The sequence below is a fragment of the Syngnathoides biaculeatus genome, chromosome 13 (assembly GCF_019802595.1).
Source record: "Syngnathoides biaculeatus isolate LvHL_M chromosome 13, ASM1980259v1, whole genome shotgun sequence".
NCBI classification, from domain to species: domain Eukaryota; kingdom Metazoa; phylum Chordata; class Actinopteri; order Syngnathiformes; family Syngnathidae; genus Syngnathoides; species Syngnathoides biaculeatus.
This window is the reverse complement of record NC_084652.1, coordinates 27,339,167-27,348,169: the sequence shown is the minus strand read 5'-3', so window position 1 is coordinate 27,348,169 and position 9,003 is coordinate 27,339,167. Positions and strand designations below refer to the sequence as shown.

General features: G+C 41.7%; 1 protein-coding gene across 7 annotated transcripts in view; it reads right to left on the bottom strand.

Moving 5' to 3' along the window:
- Positions 1-3,858: 3,858 nt before the first annotated feature.
- depdc5 (DEP domain containing 5, GATOR1 subcomplex subunit) overlaps positions 3,859-9,003 on the bottom strand; it is a 225,134-nt gene continuing 219,989 nt past the window's right edge. For all 7 annotated transcript variants that reach the window (XM_061838751.1, XM_061838753.1, XM_061838759.1 and 4 more), the window contains one exon: positions 3,859-4,231. The gene's annotated coding sequence lies outside the window, so the exon portion shown is untranslated. The remainder of the gene's footprint in view (positions 4,232-9,003) is intronic.

Below are 9,003 nucleotides of genomic sequence, written 5' to 3'. Positions count from 1 at the left end.
CCATAAAACTCAAACATTTTCAGAATAAACTGCTTTTTGTTCTGGATCCTCAGGGTAACAGGCCTCCAAGACCTTGAGGCCTTCCACTCCTTGGTCATATATTTCGCACAAAAAATGTATGCTTTTTCGTTCAAAGGGATGGAATGCAGGTTTGTGTCTGTACTGAGACAGTGGTGTTTACAGTAGCAATTTATATATTAAATATTTTTGTACCTTAGGACAATGTTAGCTGCAATGCACTACATTGAGAATGAGCATCGTTCACAAAGTGCAACCGCAAATGAGAAACTTCGCTAAAGTCATCATTATCCGAAGTACAAGACTGGTGGCTTTGTCATCCACAGAATTCTTGAAAATCCAAGCTATGGTAATTATGGCATACTGTTCATATTGAACTAAAAGCTTTACAATCCCTACAGTATGTGTATGTTGCACAAGGATTATTGTGTCTGCTATTCAATTTTGAAGCATCTATGCGATTTCTGTGAACTTCCTGCATGTACTGGGTACATATACGGTGAGGGTTAGAGAATTCTGAAGCCATAAATCCCTTTATTGTCATTATTTTTAGAAAGAAGAAAATTATATTAATAAAATTCATGAATACCAAACTGTGCTATTATAAATTGGTTAACAGTATTACATTTTTTTTAAATTGTCCCCTTGAAATTTAATGTGAATAATAATGCCTCCAAGACAGGTGGATGACTTACAATGTGAAACATGTAATTATGCTGGCCTTAGTATTTACTATTGTAGAGAGTTTGGTTTAATATGCACATGACCCAGTCACTGATGGTGTAGTGGTCCACACGCCTGACTTTGGTGCAGGCAGCGTGGGTTTGATTCCTGCTCAGTGAAGCTGTCGATATCTGCCCTGTGACTGACTGGTGACCATTTCAGGGTGTAGTCTGGCCGTTTGCCCAAAGCTAGCTGGGATACTGTCTCGCTCTCTTGTGACAATGTTTGGATAATGGATGGATGGATGGATGCAAATGACCCAGGATTCATTCTAAATTAAAATATAAAATTTAGAATTCAGAAAATTCTATTTGGAAAACAAACCACAATAAAGTGACATATCATGCTTCATTTCAAGTTTTGTTTTTTATTGGGGTATGTGGCTGATCTGATGACCGTTGTGGAGGCACTGTGTTGCAGAGTGCAAGATGATGAAGAAGACCTGGACTTTCTGCCTTGAGACGATCGACTGAGAGAACCTCTGAGTGCAGCCTGTGAAAAACTTGACAAGGAAGAGGCTGTCCGTTCTCATGTCACTCATTTTTCGTTTCTAATTTTGCCATCCTCTTTTTGATTTGCAGAAATTCCAAATGTTGAAAGTCGGATGCGTAATCTTTAGGGAAAATATTAAATGGATCCTGAAAATGTAATTGAATATTATACATTTTGTACAGAATCTAAATTTTTTTACCAGTAATATACAGTTGAGAATAAGGTGAAGATTTTGTACTTGTTTTGACTTTCAAACAATATTGCATTTATTAAACAATTGAAAGCATTTTGTGTGCTGTTTACAGACTACTGAACATTGAGGTTCTTCAATTGCTCTTTCTAGAAACAAAAGATGGATTCTTGTGTTTGATAGATTCCTATCTGATATTTATAGTTTTTGCCAGACGAAATAATAACCAAGTCTCTTAATTTTGAACTCAGAATGTGTCTTGAAACCACGAGCTTCAGGTTGACAGCATCCCTCATTGTTGGTGTCCACCGTGTTCAGGGGTTGCCACCACGACAGGCACCGACCACTTTACGACCAGAGCTCCGGTTGGCTGCCTCAGCAATGGAGGTGTGGAACATTGTCCACTCGGACTCAATGTCCACCTCCTCCCCTGGAATGTGGCCAAAGTTTTTTCTGAGCTGGGGGTTGAAATTTTTTCTGACAGGGGAATCTGCCAGCCGTTCCCAGGAGACCCTCATAATACGTTTGGGCCTGCCACATCGGACCGGCATCTTCCCCCACCATTGGAGCCAACTCACCACTAGGTGGTGATCAGTTGACAGCTCTGCCCCTCTTTACACCCGAGTGTCCAAGACATGATGTCGCAAGTCCAATGACACGACTACAAAGTTGATCATCGAACTGCGACCGAGGGTGTCCTGATGCCAGGTGTACATGTGGACACCCTTATGTCTGAACATGGCGTTCGTTATGGACAATACGTGATTAGCACAGAAGTCCAGTAACAGAACACCACTCGGGTTCTGATCGGGAGGGGGGGCATTCTTCCCAGTCACGCCCTTCCAGGTCTCACTGTCATTGCCTACGTGGGCATTAAGTCCGCCAGCAGAATGATGGAGTCCTCAGAGGGAACGTTCTCCACGACACCCTCTAAGGACTCCAAAAAGGGTGGGTACTCTGAACTGCTGTTTGGTCCATAGGCACAAACAACAGTCAGGACCCTGTCCCCCTACCTGAAGGCGTATGTAGGCTACCCTCTCATCCACCGGGGTAAACCCCAACATCCAGGCCCCGAGCCAGAGGGGAAATAAGTATACCCACAAATGCTCGGCATCTCTCACCTTGGGCAACTCCTGAGTAGAGCAGAGTCCAAACCATCTCAAGAAGTGTGGTACCAGAGCCCAAGCGGTGCATAGATGCAAGTCAGACTATATCTAGTCAGAACTTCTTGACCTCATGCATCAATTCAGGCTCCTTCCCTGCCAAAATGGTGACATTCCATGTCCCTAGAGCTACTTTCTGGAGCCGGGGATCATGTCGCCAAGGTTCTCGCCTTTGGCCGCCGCCCAGCTCACATTACTATGGCCCCTCTCATCGGTGGTGAGCCCATGGGAAGGGCCCGGGCGAGCCCCATGCATGCAGGCAGGCCCAGGCACCAGGCACTCGCCTTCAAGCCCTACCTCCAGACGTGGATCCAGAGGGGGTGACCCGGTGACCCGGGCTCGGGCATGGGAAACAGAGATCCAACATTTGCACTCATCATAGGGGTTTTGGAACCCTACCTGGTCTAGTCCCTCACCTCGGATGTTTTTGCAATGGGTGACCCTATCAGGGGCATGAAGCCCAGATAACTTAGCTCCTAGGACCATCGAGACACTTAAACCCCTCCCCCACAATAAAGTGACGACTCAAGGAGGGGTGTTAAATATGTTTCATTAATTTAAAGCAGAAACTTGCTTGCTGGAGGAGAAGTGGAGAGGTTGCCGCGGTCCGCGTGCATTGCTGTTTGATAGTGTGGTCTGTGCTGCTGGGAATGAGTGTTGGCAGAGGCTGCGTGGTGACCTTGTTTTTGGTGTTACAGAGCATGTGTGAAGAAAAAAAATCTGTGAACACCTGTGAATGTCTCTTCTTTATAATGCTGGTATGTGAGGATTTTATTATTGCGATTTTATTTATTTTTATCACATACCTCCTCTTGTCCGCAACTATTCCCAGAGAGAGCAGGGAAAGTTTGTGTGAAGAAAAAAAAATGTGAACACCTGTGGATGTCTCTTCTTTATAATGCAGAAAGAGAGAGAGAGAGAGAGAGAGAGAGAGAGAGAGAGAGAGAGAGAGAGAGAGGGAGAGAGTGTGTGAGAGAGAGGTTGAGAGTGTGTTTGTGTGTGTGAGAGAGAGAGAGACAGAGAGAGAGAGAGAGAGAGAGAGAGAGAGGAATAAACCTGTTTGACACCGTTTTGTATCCGCTTTGTCCATATTAAACTAAGACCGCCACTTTCCTCTGACTGGTTGCCTCCATGTAGATGACCCATTTGTGAGACCACTTGTTTGTTTTGTTGACAGTGCTTGTTCAAGAGAGTAGACCTTCACAAGTGAAGTAGCTAAGCTTGAGAAATTTTAATGTCCTACTTTCAACTGTCAACAGAAAAATATCTGGGACTCAGGAAAGCGTATGTGATTTTAATTCATATTTCACATTTGCTGAGGCTCTACAGGCACAATATCACATTCCAAATACAAGAAAAAGTTGTTTTGGCAAAATAAGAGACTTATTAATAAATTCTTGTGTATGACATTTTTTAAATGAAATTGATTTCAACATGCAATGCATTGCCAAGCCAATGAAGCGTATTACATATCTCAACTGCAGCACAGCATAAAAGAAAGATTAAACAGAGTCTTGTAGAAGTATTCTAGAAGTCATACAGTACTTCCAGCAGAGTAGCCAAAGACCATGCTTGAGTCTCACAGCTAAAGGAGCAATACTGCCCATTCTCATTTGTTAGCTCAGGCAGACCTTTCCATGGAGACCTAAGATAGATGAAGACAACAGTTTAGGAAAATGTGTAACGCTAAAACTATTCAGATTGTTTTTATGGTGTTTTCCATCAATTGGCCCACAAAAACCCATTAAAATGCACATTCAAAATATGCTGTAAAACATTGTGCCATATTAAAGAGCAGTATTTTCCACACTATAAGGTACACATAAAAGCCTTTAATTTTCTCAACAATAATAACAATAATTAATCGCCTAATATTCGGGTGCATCTTGTGTGCAATGATTTCCACAATCTGTGAAAATGTTGTGCGACTTTGGTAATGGCTTGACTGTTGGAGCATTTCCCACTGACACAGGGAGGTAAATACGTACATTATGTACGCTGGCAGGGATAAACCAATCGGACAACACTAGGTAATATGTACACTACGTGCGGTGGCAGCGATAAATGGATGAGAGAACATTTCATAATGCATACAGTACATATGCTGGTAGTGCTAAACCAATGAGAGAAGATTATGTAATATGTACTGTATGTAGGTTTACCTTTGCCACACCTCCGGTAGGTACACTGCTGGTATGCAGCAAAACAACATGTGTTGTCAGTTACAGTGAAGTTACAATTGTAAATGATAATAGAGCAACCACGAAAGAATTCTACATGAATTAATCTATGGTTCGGAAGTGGAGGAATCAAGAAAATGGACTGCACCAAGTTAAGGAGATGAAACGGAGTTTCCGGGGGAGCTAAGTAAGGTGGTCATAGATATAAGACCAACGAACAAAGTAAGAATGGATGATTGAACAAAGAACAACCGGGAGAAGTGTCTCCACAGTCACTGTTTGACCTTAGGCAGTAATGATAGCACAAGACATGAAGACCAAATATTTTCAAGGAGGTCTGTCTTCATGCTCTTGTTTTATGAAAAGGCGATATTTCTCCATCTATGCAAGGACTACTGTGGCGCAGCAACTACTACCGGATTACAATGAAAATATTGAATAAAAAAATTGTTAAACAATAGAATAAAGTTGAATTAAACTCGGTTTTGCACCCGTTACCTTTTTTCATAGACCGTATGTTATACTAACTTATCATACGGTGCACCTTTATGAGTCAAGTTAGGAAGTAAAGTCGTTAAGTGAAACTGTGCTTTGTAATCCGGTGCACTTTATGGTGCAGAAAATACGGTATAAATAGCACAATATCTGGATGAAATGATAAAAGTGCTGGAGTATTATTTTTATATAGAATAAGTTTCATTCCTACCTTTCCAGATGAGTATAATGTTGTGAAAGAACATTTTTGATCAGGGTCAGGGTTTGATCAAGTCCTATGAAGCTCGAGCCGAATTTGGTAATAAGGAATTTTAGGATTAAGGATAAATTGTCAAGCCAACTTGCCCTTCCTAGGTAACTACGTAATATCGCTGGTATTATCCTGGCATTACCTTATCATAGTAGTTGTTTTACTCATGCCCAATCTTAAATGAAGAAGTCAAAAATATGCATCCCAAGTTGCTCGAAGACTTCTCCCCGCCAGCTTGCCACACGACCATTACTCCTTACAGAAAGGCCCGTCTTTTTGTCAGCGTGAAACGAACAAGAAGCCTCGGACTTCCGTATCCTAGGTTTTTATAGCTTTTTGGTGGAACATTCTGGAAGGTTTTGGCTATACATACGCCAAGTGGGAAGGGCCCCCTTTGTTATCCTATTAGGCCCCTTTCGCCATCCCTGGGTTGACTTGTCACGCCCCTCTTAGCTCACTCAAATTAGCGAAAGGCGCCCGCAAACTCCATTGTCATTTCCCCTTTAACCAACAGGTGCATCCTGTAAAGACAACCACAAACTTGCGTTCAGTTTCACTCTAGTTCTTAAGCAATACAATAAATGTATCAACATTCTTGTGAATACAATTCTCTCATGCATTCTCAGGCTTGTTCTCATTGGTTGCACATCATGTGTTGCCTTGTCTGAGAAAGACAGTCATACACTTACACTTACTTACACTTACTTAGTCATACACTTTCTTTTCACAAAGCAGTTTCAAAACATCATATTCTTTACGAATGGTTCAATGGAAAAACAGTAAAAATAAGATCAGTTAATTGCAAACATCCTGTGTGGTAACTCAAGGGTGAAGCATCAAAATGGATCGCAGAATATATACCTGTGTATGACTGTCTCTCTTAGACAAGGCAACACACGATATGTGACCAACGAGAACAAGCCTGTTGAATGCATGAGAGAATTGTATTCACAAGAATGTTGATACATTTATGCTATTGCTTTAGAACTACAGTGAAACTGAACGCAGGTTTGTGGTTATGTTTACAGGATGCACCTGTTGGTCATTGATGTAAAGGGAAATGACAGTTGAGTTTGCGGGTGCCTTGCCCTATTTTGAGTGAGCTAAGAGGGGTGTGACAAGACAACCCAGGAATGGCAAAAGAAGCCTCATAGAATAACAAAGGGGGCCCTTCCCACTGGGCATATGTACAGCCAAAACCTTCCCGAATGTTCCACCCAAAAGCTATAAAACCCTTGGATACGGAAGTCTGAGGCTCTTTGTTCGTTTCACGCTGACAAAGAGACGGGCCTTTCTGCAGGGAGTAATAGTCGTCTTACAAGCTGGTGGGGAGAAGTCTTCGAGCAACTTGGGATGCTGATTTTTGACTTCTTCATTTATGATTGGGCACGAGTAAAACAACTACTATAATAAGGTAATGGCAGGTTAACACCAGGGATATTACGTGGTTACCTAAGAAGGGCAAGTTGGCTTGACAATTTATCCTTAATCCTAAAATTCCTGATTACTAAATTAGGCTTCGAGCTTCATAGGACTTGATCACCCCTAAAAGGCTCACTCAAAAATGTCTACTTTCCTGAATTTCTAATGCTTTTGAATGCTTTTAAACTTACTTAATTTTGATTACTTTTTACTACTTTTATCGTTCATCTCATCCTACTTACCATCAGTATCATCATTTTAATCATTTTTCCTTTTAATGATTTATGTTCAATTCACATCAAATTTTGCCTTAACGTTAAAACCGTACCCCGCGACTGGCGGCGGTAACTGTCGAGTAATGAATGTTATCTGAACAATTTTTATCATTTTATTAAATACTTAAACTTCCATTTTCATCTATTGTTGTCAATCTTATAATGAGTTGTCTCATTTTTACCATTCAACCTCTTTAAAGATCGATCGTCAACGACATTAACATCACCTAGTCGTAAATTCTATTCACTCATTGATAATCTCTGGCTTAAGATAAAAAGAAATACGTACGATCTTAACAAGGACTCTTAAATTTACTAGGTCGATGACAAGTGCAATCAATTCATAAGAGATGAAGCTGCTGTAATAGCGGAGCGATCACTTTGTCACCAATTTACTATGTAAGGTTACTCGATAAGGGCTGATAAATGAGGGCAGACCGGATTGGCTCTTCAAAACTAAAGGCATTTAGTTCACCTAGGCGAATTCATCACGACACCGATTTAAGAAGCTCCCGTTCCCCTGCACGCACGGTGTTAGAGTCGGCTGGGGTAAAGTGGTAACTTAACCCTTTAACTGGAGAGTCGGTCAGGACGGATAAGCGGAATCTGATACCTCCTTGAACTTTTCAACCTTTTGCCACATTTCAGGCTTCAAACAAAGATAAATTATTGTTTTTTGGTTAAGAATCAACAACAAGTGGGACACAATCGTGAAGTGGAATGAAATTTATTGGATATTTATACTTTTTTATTAAATAAAAACCTGAAAAGTGGGCGTGCAATATTATTCGCCCCCCTTGCACTAATACTTTGTAGCGCCACCTTTTACTGCAATTACAGCTGCAAGTCGCTTGGGGTATGTCTCTATCAGTTTTGCACATCAAGAGACTGAAATTCTTGCCCATTCTTCCTTACAGAACAGCTCGAGCTCAGTGAGGTTGGATGGAGAGCATTTGTGAACAGCAGTCTTCAGCTCTGCCCACCATCTCTCGATTGGATTCAGGTCTGGGCTTTGACTTGGCCTGTCTAATACCTGGATACATTTATTTGTGAGCCATTCCATTGTAGATTTGGCTTTATGTTTTTGATCATTGTCCTCCTGGTAAGATAAATCTCCATCCCAGTCTCGGGTCTTTTGCAGACCCCAACAGGTTTTCTTCCAGAATGGTCTTGTATTTGGCTCCATTCATCTTCCCATCAATTTTAACTATCTTCCCTGTCTCTGCTGAAGAAAACAGGGCCAACCATGAGGCTGCCACCACCATGTTTGACAGTGGGGATGATGTGTTCAGGGTGATGAGCTGTGTTGCTTTCACGGCAAACATATCGTTGGCCAAAAAGTTCGATTTTGGTTTCATCTGACCAGAGCACCTTCTACTACATGTTTAGTGCATCTCCCAGGTGCCTTGTGGCAAACTTTAAACAAGACTTTTCATGGATCTTTGAGAAATTGCTTTCTTCTTGCCTCTCTTCCATAAAGGCCAGATTTGTGCAGTGTACAACTGATTGTTATCCTTTGGACAGACTCTCCTACCTCAGGTCTCGATCTCTCCAGTTCATCCACAGTGATCATGGGCCTCTTGGCTGGATCTCTGATCAGCCTTCTTCTTGTTCGAGGTGAAAGTTTCGAGGGACCGCCGGGTCTTGGTAGATTTGCAGTAGACTGATACTCCTTCCATTTCAATATGATTCATTGCACAGTGCTATTAAAGATGTTTAAAGCTTGGGAAAAATTCTTTGTATCCAAATCCGACTTTAAATTTCTCTACAACAGTATCTCAGACCTGCTTGGTGT